The sequence below is a fragment of the Terrapene carolina genome, unplaced genomic scaffold (assembly GCF_002925995.2).
Source record: "Terrapene carolina triunguis isolate 2854851 unplaced genomic scaffold, T_m_triunguis-2.0 Scaffold190, whole genome shotgun sequence".
In the NCBI taxonomy this organism is placed as follows: domain Eukaryota; kingdom Metazoa; phylum Chordata; order Testudines; family Emydidae; genus Terrapene; species Terrapene triunguis.
The window spans coordinates 552367-565029 of record NW_020664541.1 but is presented as its reverse complement, the minus strand read 5'-3'; the positions used below and the strand labels follow the sequence as shown (position 1 = coordinate 565029).

The following is a 12663-nucleotide window of genomic DNA, read 5'->3' as shown; positions in this document are numbered from 1 at the left end:
CCCCACTCTTGGGCAAATTCTTTTTTTTTTTTTAATTATCTTTTACCCTGAACCCACACACCTGTCTTGTACTCTGTGTATTGTTTCCCTTCACTGTTAGTGATCAGGATATTTGTGTGTTCTTTGTAATCTGCCCTCTGCCTGATTAATTTAGAGAAGTCACAGTAAGTGTTTGCAACATCATAACTGTTTTGATTATGCTAAATTATTTGAAAAATGGCAAGGAGCTTTATCTTGGAATGAGCTGGATAGTAGGAGTGGAGAGTCAAATATAGCAACTATTCTCTTCTTAGGCATAGCTAACGCTTGGCCTGTGACATCAGAATGATAGGTTGTTGGTGTGTTCGCCAGGACTTTGAGGTATTCTCCTTGATGTTTAAAGATCCAAAGGCACTTTTTTGTTAACATCCACCTGGATAGCCCTTAAAAATGAGGAGAAAAGACTTCTGTAAAGTATCATCCTTTAGAAGAGCGCCTTCCGACAGCAAAGCAATATGCTCTCTGCCCAAAGGGTGAAGCTTCATTTATAACGAAGCACAAGTGAAGTCTCAGCTTTCTTCACTGAATTCCTATGAACTTGAACTGAGAGCAGAGCATAATTCTGGACATGAGGCAATCTTGCTGCTGGTGGTAGGTAACTCAGTGGGTTCCACTGTATTACTGGGTTGGCACTGAACATGGTGCAGAACCTGAATCTGTAAGCAGCTGACTTGGTGGGTAGTGCCCACCCACTGAGCCAAACTGGTGCTTGCCCTCCCTGAATGAATCTGAGATGGAGAGTAGGCTGATCAGAAAGCATCTGAAACCATATGTACTGCTTCTATCAGAACTACCGTAACAGTGGTGTATAATCCTGATTGTGGATTTATGGCATCAGGTGATGTCTGTTTCTTCAATTAGAATTAGAAGTGGAAAGGAACAGTCTGGCCATCTCATCTAATCCTCATTAGCCAATGCAGGATTGTTCCCGAAGTATACTTTTCAGTGTTTTGTCCAGTTTAGTTGTAAATATCTCAAGCTTTGGAGTTGCCATAACTTCGTTTAGGAGATTATTCTGCAGTTTAATGTCAACATGTAAGGCACTCTTAAATTGGTTTGAGTGTGCATATGTGGGTGGCACCAATTTAACTACATCAGTTTAAAAAATGATTTTAGTTAAATAAATACAACTTCTCTGTGTAGATTAGGCCTTGGTTAATGACAAGATGCAACTGGTGGAAGAAACAAACTTGACTGTAGAAGGAAGAAGGGGTAACACGAGTGTGCTTTTGTGTAGGCTAGCTGTGTGTTCAATGTAGCTTGCCACCTCTGTAGCCATTCTTATTCGTAATGAGGCCCACAGATCCATGACATGAGGTACTCTGCTGTATGCAGCCTTGGAGGCAGGCCAGACCTGTCCATCAGAGATATGGGTAGGTGTGGCTCCATCTCTGAGACAGCACCAGATTTTGTCTACTTATCCAGCTGTAGGCATGCAGACCAGCTCCCCCGTACTGCAGAGCAAACTTGAAGAAGAAGAAGAAGAGGAAGAGGAAGAAGAAGAAGAAGAAGAGGAAGAAGAGGGAAAAAAGGCCTTAACAACTCCAGATTGTTTGGGTCTGCCTTTATTGGCAGAGAAGAGTACCCTTCTCCTCTGTGCCCCTGCTCACCCATCCAAAGTGCAGCATGGCAGAGAAGGCTAAGAAGAGAGAGAAAGCAGACACTCTGACTCCTGCACTTCCCTTGCTGATTAAGTGCCTGCATGGAGATTTGTGCCTGTTCTGTGGAGTCCCAGGCCCCCGTCAAATCCTCAAGCAGGGGCAGGGTTTCTTGCAGCCTCCTTCCCCAAGTAGGAGAGCTCCCAGCAAACAGTGACAGCACCTCAGCAGCAAAATCCCCTGGGTCTGGTACAGGCTTGCAGTGATGCCAGGACCAGCAAGCGGCAGCTCTCCTCCCTCCCCCACAAAACATGGGTGGAGTGTAGGTTGAAGCACAATATCAAAGGGCCGGGGAAGTTTCCTGCCCAGCCACTGGAGCCTGTGCTCACAGCCATGTCTGTTAACCACAGAGCAGCTCCCTGGCACCTCCCTGCAACTGCTGCAACAGCAGGGAGCTACAGACAAGGATCCAGAGACAGAACAAGGAGAGCCTGGTAAGGGGAGCTCAGGCCCAATCCTTCCCTCCATTCTACAGCATGCCAGAGGACAGACATTGAGCAAAAGTGTACTGAGTATTTTGAGTATTGTAAACTACACTTACGAGGTCTGCAGATGTCTCAGATGACCCACAGTTATAAATCCCTCCCCAGGCCCCCTGTGAGTATGTGAGTGTGGAACAGGGATTTTCCTGCTGCACCTAAAGATTGGGAAAGCATCAGGCTGCCCCCCTCAGCTGCCACTGCAGATCACCATGTCCAAACGATTGAGCTGTCATTACCAGCTGCCTCTGTGAGTCGCCAGGCCCTAATGGTTCTGGTTATTGCTCCCAGGTTGCCATGCCTTGCTTCCACCTCCTTCCCCCAGCAAATGGCTAGGGAGGGATGAGAGAGACAGCAGCCCAGATTGGAAAATTGCAAGGCAGTAATGGACCTCTTGGCCCCACCATTTTTCTTTCTACCTCACACTTCCCTGTGGCCTCCATTTTATAAGGCCAGAAGGTTCCTCAGTGTGCACCAGGCACAATGTATCCTGGCACCACTACCAAAGATAAATGTGCCTTTTTCCCTAGTGGTCAGGGACTTGTCATTTCTAACTGGGAGAGATTTTTACCTGTAAGAGTGGCTTCAAGAAGTAAATCAACTAGCTCAGCATATTCCAGAGTCTGGTTGAGATTTACCCATTGGTACCAGGACAAAGGTCTCAGCCCTACCTTTGCATTGGTACCACAGATTCTCAGATTTCTTCACAATTAACTCAGGGTAGGCCTGGCAGCTGCAGACACTGAGGGTCAAGTCACTGCTTTGTCAAGAATCCTTAGTGCAATAAACAAGTAGTGAATTTCATCATACCCAGATATCGAACCTTTTTCTTGTGAGAGCAGCATCTCTTCTACATCCTCCTGAAGTGCATGAAGTCTCTTTATGGGCTCTTACCTGGTTCTCAGTGCCATTACAGACCCTCAATTGGAACCACTCATGAAGCTGTCTCATTACTTTCTAACCACTAAAGTGGCCTTTTTGATAGCAATCTTGTCTGTTTGCAGGGTGCCCCTGAGACGGAAGCTCTTTTCCTGGAACCTCAACACTACATTCCATAAGGGTAGAGTGGTACTCAGATCCGACCATGCCTTCATACTAAAGATTAACTCCAGACTCCATAGAGCACTGGAAATTGTTCTGCTATCCTTTTGCCCAGTTCCATCACACTCCAAAAAGAAACTGGCATATTCTAGATGTCTTCTAAGCTCTTAAAGAACGTATTCACCACACAGCTCAGGTCAGAAGGACAAAGTCTTTGTTTGTGCTTTATTATCTAGTGTCAAAGGGAAAGACGGTTTCAAAATCCTCTATTTCCAGGTGGCTGAAGTTTTGTAACTAAGAAGCATACAAGTCAAAAAGTGTAACTCCATCTTCCAATATCAGAGCTCATTCCCTCAGAGCTGTAGCAGCTTCATGGGCAGAAAAATAACATACGTCATACAAGAAAATCTGTAAAGCAGGCATCTTCTCAACTGTTCATACCACCTTCAAAATTCTAGAGGCTGGACTTCAGTCATTGTCTGATGCTGCCTTTGGTAGATGAGTGCTCCTCACTATAGTATCCCAGTAACTCTTTTCACATCTGTACATAACTGTATATTGTTCCCCCCCTATATTGTGTGGATAGTGGTATGAAAACCCCAGTGTCATAGACCTGTGGTCCTGAGTATGAATAAGAATAGGAAAATTTATCCATATTTTGCCTGAATTTTTTCTTTCTTGGAGTAATGAGGTCCACAGATCAAGCCAGCCTTGAATGGACTGTTAATTGGGAAATATCGGATTATTAATTGGCACTCAAGTTTGTTATTCAGGAGAATTGTTCTCTTTAGTCTCAGTGCTTAATTTTCCTTACTGATACAGAGTGCTTAGTTTTTCCTAGGTAGGGAAGTGTAGCAACTGACAGTTTCTCAGAGGTGGCATGAGCCACACCAGCCCTGACTCTGATGGACAGGTGTGGTCTGCCTCCAAAGCTCTATAGAGCAGAGCACCTCATGTCATGGTTCCATGGCCCTCATTACTCCAAGAAAGGAAATTTTTAGGTAAGACATAGATACATTTTCCTATTACTGTCTGGCAGTGTTCTGTAGGCATCATGGTACAAGTGAATTTGAAGGAGGATTAGGTAGCGGCTTTTTCATTTTGGTGTGTGTGTGTGTATGGGGGAGGGGAGGGTTATGCTGTGCAAAAGACGTGACATGAGAAAAAGCATTGAGGTCCTTGTAGGAGAAATGGACAAATGAACAGTGAAGACTGAGAATATTAGTAGTGAAGGCAGCAGTCATTTATATGGTTATAGGTAAAGAAGGGCTAAATTGTGGTGGACCTTAAACTTTGGATGATGCAGAGGAGAAGGGAGAGCCCATCTGGGGGGAGAATGGTGTGATGGGTAATAGGACTAGTACCTGACCCAGGACAAACTTCTGTGGGATCTCACTATGTGCCCCCAGTTTGATAGCGAACCATTGATAACTACTTGTTGAGTATGGTTTTTCAACCAGTTGTGCATCCATCTTATAGTAATTTCATTTAGACCACGTTTCCGTAGTTTGGTTATGAGAATGTCATATGGGATTGTGTCAAAAACCTTACTAAAATCAAGATACGTCATGTCTGCTGCTTCCCTCTGTCCACTAGGTCAGGAACCCTGTCAAAAAAGGAAATTAGGTTGGTCTGGGATGATTTGTTCTTGAAAAATCCATGCTGGCTATTACTTATCACCCTGTTATCCTCCAGGTGCTTACAAACTAATATTATCTTTGAAAACTCATGGCGATCGGGGGAGGTCCTGAATGACTGGAAAAAGGCTAATGTAGTGCCTATCTTTAAAAAAGAGAAGAAGGAGGATCCGGGGAACTACTGGCCAGTCAGCCTCACTTCAGTCCCTGAAAAAATCATGGAGCAGGTCCTCAAGGAATCAATTCTGAAGCACTTAGAGGAGAGAAAAGTGATCAAGAACAGTCAGCATGGATTCACCAAGGACAAGTCATGCCTGACTAACCTAATTGCCTTCTATGATGTGATAACTGGCTCTGTGGATGAGGGGAAAGCAGTGGACATGCTATTCCTTGACTTTAGCAAAGCTTTTGATACGGTCTCCCACAGTATTCTTGCCGGCAAGTTAAAGAAGTATGGGCTGGATGAATGGACTATAAGGTGAATAGAAAGCTGGCTAGATCGTCGGGCTCAACGGGTAGTGATCATTGGCTCCATGTCTAGTTGGCAGCCGGTTTCAAGTGGAGTGCCCCAAGGGTCGGTCCTGGGGCCGGTTTTGTTCAATATCTTCATTAATGATCTGGAAGATGGCGTGGACTGCACCCTCAGCAAGTTTGCAGATGACACTAAACTGGGAGGAGTGGAGATACGCTGGAAGGTAGGGATAGGATACAGAGGGACCTAGACAAATTAGAGGATTGGGCCAAAAGAAATCTGATGAGGTTCAACAAGGACAAGTGCAGAGTCCTGCATTTAGGACGGAAGAATCCCATGCACTGTTACAGACTAGGGACCAAATGGCTAGGTAGCGGTTCTGCAGAAAAGGACCTAGGGGTTACAGTGGACGAGAAGCTGGATATGAGTCAACAGTGTGCCCTTGTTGACAAGAAGGCTAACGGCATTTTGGGCTGTATAAGTAGGGGCATTGCCAGCAGATCGAGGGACGTGATCATTCCCCTCTATTCAACATTGGTGAGGCCTCATCTGGAGTACTGTGTCTAGTTTTGGGCCCCACACTACAAGAAGGATGTGGCAACAAAAATGATTAGGGGGCTGGAGCGCATGACTTATGAGGAGAGGCTGAGGGAACTGGGATTGTTTAGTCTGCAGAAGAGAAGAATGAGGGGGGATTTGATAGCTGCTTTCGACTACCTGAAAGGGGGTTCCAAAGAGGATGGATCTAGACTGTTCTCAGTGATACCAGATGACAGAACAAGGAGTAATGGTCTCAAGTTGCAGTGGGGGAGGTTTAGGTTGGATATTAGGAAAAACTTTTTCACTAGGAAAGAGGTGAAGCACTGGAATAGGTTACCTAGGGAGGTGGTGGAATCTCCTTCCTTAGAGGTTTTTAAGGTCAGGCTTAACAAAGCCCTGGCTGGGATGATTTAGTTGGGGATTGGTCCTGCTTTGAGCAGAGGATTGGACTAGATGACCTCCTGTGGTCCCTTCCAACCCTGATATTCTATGATTCTATGAAACTGATTGTTTAATAATTTATTCCACTATCCAGATATCAAAGTTAGCCTGACTGGTCTATAATTCCCTCAGTCTTCTTTGTATTGCTTTTTAAAGATAGGTACTATGTTTGCCCTTCTCCAGACCTCTGGGACCTCACAAGTCCACCATGAGTTCTCAAAGGTAATTGCTAACGAGATTGCTTCAGCTAGTTCCTTCAGCACCCTAGGATTAATTTCACCAGGCCCTGCCAGCTTGAATACATCTAACTTATCTAACTAGTCTTTAACCTATTCTTTCCCTATTTTGGCTTGTTTTTCTTCCCCCTAGTTAATATTAATTGTGTTGAATATCTGGTCACGATTAACCTCTTTAGTGAAGACTGAAGCAAAATAGGCATTAAGCACCTCAGCCATCTTGATGTCATCAGTTATTAGCTCTCCTACTACTTACGCTTTCCTTCATCTTACTCTTGCTCCTAATCATGTATATAAAGAACCTCTTCTTATTGCCTTTTATGTCCCTTGTTAGGTGTAACTCATTTTGTACATTAGCCTTTCTGATTTTGTCTCTATGTGCTTGTGCTATTCTTTTGTACATCTCCTTAGCATTTTGTCCATGCTTCTGCTTTTTGTAGGATTCCTTTTTTATTTGCAGGTCGTTAAAGTGCTCCAGATGGAACCGTATGGGCCTCTTACTATTCTTCTAATCTTTTATTCGTGTTGGATAGTTTGCAATTGTGCCTTAAATATTTGTTTCTGCATCTATATTCTACTATTTAGCTGCTTCTCAGTGTTGAAATGATGAGTTAATTTTGTGTAGTACTTTACCTCTTCACTATCCAAAGTATTTTGTATTTATATTTTCTTGCAATCTACTGGTAGCAGGCTGTAGTTCTCTGCATGTCTAGTTTGACAGCAAATAGAACTCATAACTGGACTGGAAGTGCCTGACTTTAATTATGCAGAAGTATAAAACTGTAAAGTACTTTTGCTAATTGTGGTTTTGTAAATATTTTAGGTATCTAATATCCCTCTACCTCTTCTTCCCCTTCTAGCTCTTCTGAATACATCATACTGGTCAATGTTAATACGTTAATATAGCAGATGTGATTTGCCCCACCAAACTAACATCCACTAGGTCATAATCTCACACGTCTAGCTCATTTAATGTATTTCCCATGCCCTTTGCCTTTGTGTATAGACCCTTAAGTGCTTATGACTTTCTACTATTGCAAAAAATGACTTCAGGAAAAAAAAATCACTTATTCAGAATATGCAATTTATATAAGAAAATTATCAAGTGGTATTTTAAAAATACTTGATTCCCCCCCCCCCCCCCCCCCCCAATGTCCACTGATACAAATTGGGCAGCTGCATAATCCCTGCAGGCTACCACTTTAATTCCAACAGGAAATGCAGCTTGATGACTTGTATCAAGACAGGAAGATCAGAGCTGCTGCTAAAGGCAAAGGCCACAGCAGGAGACTTCTACAGCTGTTTTTAAGTAAGAAATGGCCGTGTTACATGGATGTGCACATTAAATTAAAATAATCCAGAAAATCTCCTGCTGTTCTCTGTTTCTGGCTAGAACTGTTGTGAAAAATGTTGTCATGCTGACCATATAGCTGTTTCCTGTTTTGTTGTTTCATATTTACAATTTTTAATGTTTTAACATTTTAAAGAAACAAACAGTGATTTGATTATTTTACCTTGGAAGCTACTTTATATTCCATTACTGTCCCTTCAAAGCTTGTTTTTAAATTCACCCTGTGTTGTAAAACATAATTTTATTAGGATTCAGTTCGGAAGAATATGTCAGATGGTAAGATAAACAGAACCCACTGTTTTCCACTTACTTTCCTTGACATTTTTGAATCCAGAAGATTGGTACCTCACCTGCTTAGATGGAGACTGTCTAACTCACCTTGCATCATGGAAGGCACTAATGTGCTCCATGAATCCCAAACTCCCCTCTTTTCTTCACTAAGCACTGGAAGAATTTCCAAATAGATCACCTCTGTTGACCCAGTCTTCACCTCTCTTTCCAGATCCCTAAAGCCAGCTTTGAATCTATGGCATCTCTTTTCAATCATGTTTTGTTCTATCATGGAAAATAGGAGGACATTCCACAACATTCTTCAGGATCTCCTTTCCTCTCCCTGTCATGTCCTTTGTCCTGATGCCCAGAATGTAGCATCCCATCCTGTTCTATCAGAACCATGCTCCTCTGAGTTTTCATTCAGGATTACTTATTGGCACTTCTATTCCAGCGACTTCTTTTCAGAGCTTTCCATCTAATTGTTTGGGAGGAAGGTAAAGGACAATCTGATCATCTCCTGACTCATCAAGGACAGAATATCTGTTGTTACTGACCAGGTTTAATGGCTCTATATATTTCACTTCTTCCATTCCTTTTGTCACATTTTTCTGTCTTCATTCCCTTGCATGGAACAGATCCTTCAAGCATTACCTCCAGGACTACTCTCTCACTGGTTTGTTTTAAGAATAAATGTTAAAAAAAAATTAAAATTGCCTTACAGTCTTCATGCAGCTACATCAGTTGTGTCCCTTCAAGGAATACGGTGCTTTTTTTCTACACTAAGAGATGAGGTTTGTGACAGATGTGGCAATTTCTTGCAGAATCCTTGGAAAACTTTATTGAATTAAGTTTAAGTATCTTTGGAGTCCATTGTATTAAATGCAAATGTTATATTTTATTGTGAGCCCTGGGAATTATGAACTTCAAAGGATTATCTTGAACAATGGGCCAGACAAGAGTGGACTTATGGACAAACAATGTCAAGCAGTTCACCTGGAAAATGTCTAGGGGGAAGGTGAATGCAACCCCCCGCTCCCTCTGGTTATACAAACACCCAGCCTTTAAAAGCTTTGCCCTGAGGATGAGACCATTATTTACTTGATTATAGCTGTTACAGGGATCCAAAGATCAAAGACCCAAATCGTATAAAGGAAAGACAACCCATTCATGGGGTAGGGGGGTGCTTGTTCTGAGCTAAAGCTGTTATGGACACAGAAACCCCCTTTCCCCCCCCCCCCCGTTTCTGGGGTTTGAAGGACTGACTCCTACCAGAGCCCTGCTGGAGTTGGGGGTGAGGATGGTCTCCAGTAATCTTATTTGCATGCTTGTAGATTATTTTATTATTTTTAAAATGTTTTCTCGGCAGTGCTTTCACCTTAAGAATAAATGTGCTTGCTTAGAAAGAGCTATGTAGTCACTTATATCTGTGGGCAGTTGTGGTGTATATAGCCTCTGAAAAGAGAGCAAAGCACAGACATTGGCCTGTTTAGTCAGTCTGGCTTGCTGGGAATAACTCAGTGTAGGCAGGGAACTGTGCAACCTGGGAAAATCCCAGAGACACAGGTCTCCGCCCAAGAGGAGGTGATGGCTGAGGATCTGGGAGCCTGGAGCGGGTGCCCTCGGTGGATCACAGAGATGAAATGCAGGTGCAGTTGCCCTGGACTGTGACAAGGTTGATTAGCTAACCTAGGTTGCTAGCTAACCTTTAGTCTCTTTTCCTAATCTAGGCAAAATGAGTACGAACATTCAGGCTCGCTGATATTATGGTGAAGGGGACCTTAGAAAAAGCTAAAGTGGAATATCCTAGTGATCCAGTGGATTTATCGGTGTAATCTGTGCAATAATCTTTGGGGCCTGAGACGCAAACCCAATCATGATAGATATGGGGAATACACTGTTTGTATTAACCAACATTTACTGGCATGCTGCTGATCTTGGCTGTAATAACTACACCAATGGCTGGTGCAACAGAAAACCACAAACAAGCTGAGGCTCATACTTAGAGTTGTGCTTGGTGCCTTACAGGACAGATGGAGGACATGTTCCTTGCCCTCAAGAACTTCTAAACTAATTCTTGACATGAGACCATGAAAAGATTAGAAGGAAGAAAGGACAGAGGTTACAGCAATAAGATCACATGGCTATTCAAAGGCTAGTGGACAGCAGGGTGGAATGAAATTGTGGAGTATAAGCATGAATAGAGTCAGATAAATAAATATCTTTGACTCACTACTTATAGACATTGCACTAGAAATCAGTCTTAAAGAAGAATTTAAATGAGGAGTGTGACAAAACCAGAAGAACTTCCCATGCATGTGGTGTGGAGTAATGAGCAGGGATCGTGGGAGAAGTGAACAAATGGAGCATGAAGGTTGGCACTGTTGGCGAGCATATAGGTGACCTACTAAGAGACTGGATAACTCAGGAGAAGAAGAGTTGTGCGGGGCATTGTGAATGTGAGGACAAGATGTTTACATTTGAAATGATGTAGGAGGCGTCTGAGTCAGTGACGGGATTCAGAGTGTGAGATGAGGTGGCCAGATTGCCAGGCCATGAAGATGTTCTGGACAGCAGCATTTTCCATGAGTGTAAGAGGGAATGATGTTGGGAGTCAGGGAAGCCTGTGAGGAAGAGAGCATTAATCAAGATGGGAGAGAAGTCCCTGGATGAAAGAATTGGCTGCTTGGACAGAAAGAAAAGGATGGCTATTCAGATTGTTTGTGGAGAGAGGTATGACAGGGTTTAGACACAGTCCGGATGTGGAGGACATGAAGTAGAGGAAGAATCAATGATGACTCCCAGATTATGGGGTCTTAGTGACAGAAGACAGTGGTATTGTCGACAGTAATAAGGATCTGGGAGAGTGGAGGAAAAACAAGCTTAAATAAGTTAAGCTTAAACTGATAGCGGGACATTCAAAGACACTGGAGATTAAATAGTTCGAATGCTGTTTGTGTCTAGGGACATGAAAATTATGTGATTGTTACTGGTTTAAAGACCATGCCACAAGATACTTATCAGGGCTAACAGAACAGCTGTCAAGTTTTTTGTAGAGGAATCCCTGGGATTCTTTGTCCTAAGGGTCTTTGAGTGTCAAAGTGGGTGATACTTCCCACACGCTTTGTGCAGGATTTCATGTCCAGCATGGCTGTTCTGCTCAGCTAGACACTGAAGCAGATCTTCAGCCCAGGGATGGAGATTGGCATATTAACCACTTCTATTGCCTGGTCCATCCACCACCTCCAAGCAGGGATGTAAAGGCTTTCCCTCCTCTTGTCTGAATTCATCTTCAGAGGCTCCCAGATCTAGTGAACTTCCTGAACATCCTCGGAGAGGGAGCTGTCCAGATGCAGGGCCAGTATGCTGACCGTTCTTGTGTCCCAGAACTATCTGCTATCTTCAGTCACACACTCTCTGGCCCTGTTATTATTTATTTGTATTTTTGTAGCACTTAGGAGCCCCATCATGGACAGGGACTCTGCTCTGCTAAAATGTCCATCTCCTTTCACCTCTTGTTTTCCCTCAGCTCCTCCTGGGTCAACCACTGAACAAAGACAGTTGAAACAGTGGATAGTAGAGGCTGTGAAATCACTGAGGGATGTCCAGACGGTCACATGCAAAACAGACCCCTTTTCTAATGGTGAAAAGCCAGTGAAGAGCAACTAGAGCCACTTGAAACCAAGGATAATATTTTCAATCCTGAGTGCTAAAAGTTAAACTCCTAAATAAGTCCTGATTTCTGCCCAGCCCCCAAGGTACTGAGTACCTGCATTTCTCCTGTTTGAAAATTTAGGTCCAAAATCTTTGATAACCTCTTTCAGAGAAGGCAACATGACCACACTGAAGCATGCAGTTGTCCGATCAATTCTCAGTAGTCCAACTTCATGTCAAATACACCCCAGTCTCCTGGGCAGAATTATTGAAGGTACACAAACTTCTGATCTCTACCCACAAGACCTTTCACAATCAGGCTTCAGACAGGCATATGACACTTGTATTGTTCTGGCGCTGGTGGATGACTTCCTTATGGCTACATGCAGGGGGCATATCTCTGTGTTCACAGTACTAGCTAAAAACAGACAGTTGGACACCATGAGCTGCTGATTCGCATGCCATATCTCAGCAACTTTGTCTGCTCTCTGTCAGAATATGAGGCCTCTCGGTGTGGCTATGAGACTACATGGGTAACCCAGCAGTAGGTCTGTTTCTCAGCAGATACAGCACCATCCTCCAAATGACCCAGTGCTGGAAAGAAATCGATGAAATGCAGCTAGCACAGACTAAAGCCTGGTAAGCCAGAGGTAATACTAGCCAGGGGAAATGCGTTCAAGACCTGGTCAGGGCACTGACCTAATAATCTATCAGGGGGCATTTGCCTTCTGTCACACTAGTGCATAGGCTGTGAGGCAGTGGCAATAGATACCTTCTTTCATCCTCACCCAGCCAAGAGACTAATCATTCCTCTTGGATCCAGATGTAGCCACATTGATCTGTAT

The 12663-nt window shown here is 43.5% G+C and overlaps 1 protein-coding gene across 1 annotated transcript in view; it reads left to right on the top strand.

Annotated features, from left to right (window-relative positions):
• Positions 1-12663, top strand: part of LOC112113988 (cat eye syndrome critical region protein 2) — a 131719-nt gene that overhangs the window by 65350 nt on the left and 53706 nt on the right.